Below are 1,131 nucleotides of genomic sequence, written 5' to 3' on the forward strand. Positions count from 1 at the left end.
GCTCGTGATAATTATTTACACTGAAACTTTCAATTTTACCTACATTTTATAGAACAAAAAACGGAGCTAAGGCCAGCAGAACTGTTGCCAGCGAAAACGGATCTCGTCCAGAGGAGCGTTCATTTTTGGCTGAATGTTGAATGTGATTAATAGATTGGCGAGTCAGTAATGCGCCCATGCCCCGACGGAAGAGAAGGATGAGGCGTCCAAGGATCTCTTCTATGAGCGCTTGGAACGTACATATGAGCGCTGCCCCCGACACGATGTCAAAATCGCAAGGAAGGGATCTTTGGCGCCACTGTCGGAAAATTCAGCCTCCACGACGAAACGTCCGATAACGGACTGAGGCTGATCGACTTCGCCGGGGCCCGAAATATGGTAATATGTAGTACTAAACCCTTGCAGCTGCATATAAAATACAAAAACCAGTTATACCAGTGTATTTGCTACCTACGTACCCATACCTTGCGCGACCTTTTTGCACATATCTTTTGAACCAGGTAGAATATTTCAATGAAATAAAAACCAAAATGTGTATTCGTTGTTACTCTACAAGTATATTATTATAAATTATATTATTTTGTTTTGCATTTATCAGGACAACAACAAAAACAAAAATCCACTGTTGCATGTCCTGACTTTATTTGCCCATATCGCTGGAACCAGTAGGAATATTCGAATGAAACAAAAGACAAAATACTTGTTATATATTAAAATATACATTTAAAAAAAAAAATCATAGAAATCGGTTGAATAAGCATTAAAAAACCGCAAAATAAGGTCCCGGGTACAAACGTATCCCGGGTGTGTGTTTACGTGGTATTTTCTGGGTGTGTGTTCTAGGGTTAAAAATGCCTTTTTAAAGTAAGCACTCGAAAAATTTTATACTCACAAAATTATGTAGAATTTCAAAGTAAACTATTTTATACATTTCAAAAGATTTATAAAAATTTAAAGGAATGCTTGACCACAGATATATTCAAAAACTGCTCGGCAATCAGATTGGCTTTTTATATATGCGCACAAGAGGAAAAATTAATTAAAATTACTTGCGACAAAATCAAAATTTTTTCTTACAAATTAATTTTTTCGCATTGTTCCTACTTTAAGCTCGTGCCATGACTGCAAATA

Source organism: Rhagoletis zephyria, unplaced genomic scaffold (genome assembly GCF_001687245.7).
Source record: "Rhagoletis zephyria isolate East Lansing unplaced genomic scaffold, Rhagoletis_zephyria_1.1 Rzeph_scaffold_07321, whole genome shotgun sequence".
Lineage (NCBI taxonomy): Eukaryota > Metazoa > Arthropoda > Insecta > Diptera > Tephritidae > Rhagoletis > Rhagoletis zephyria.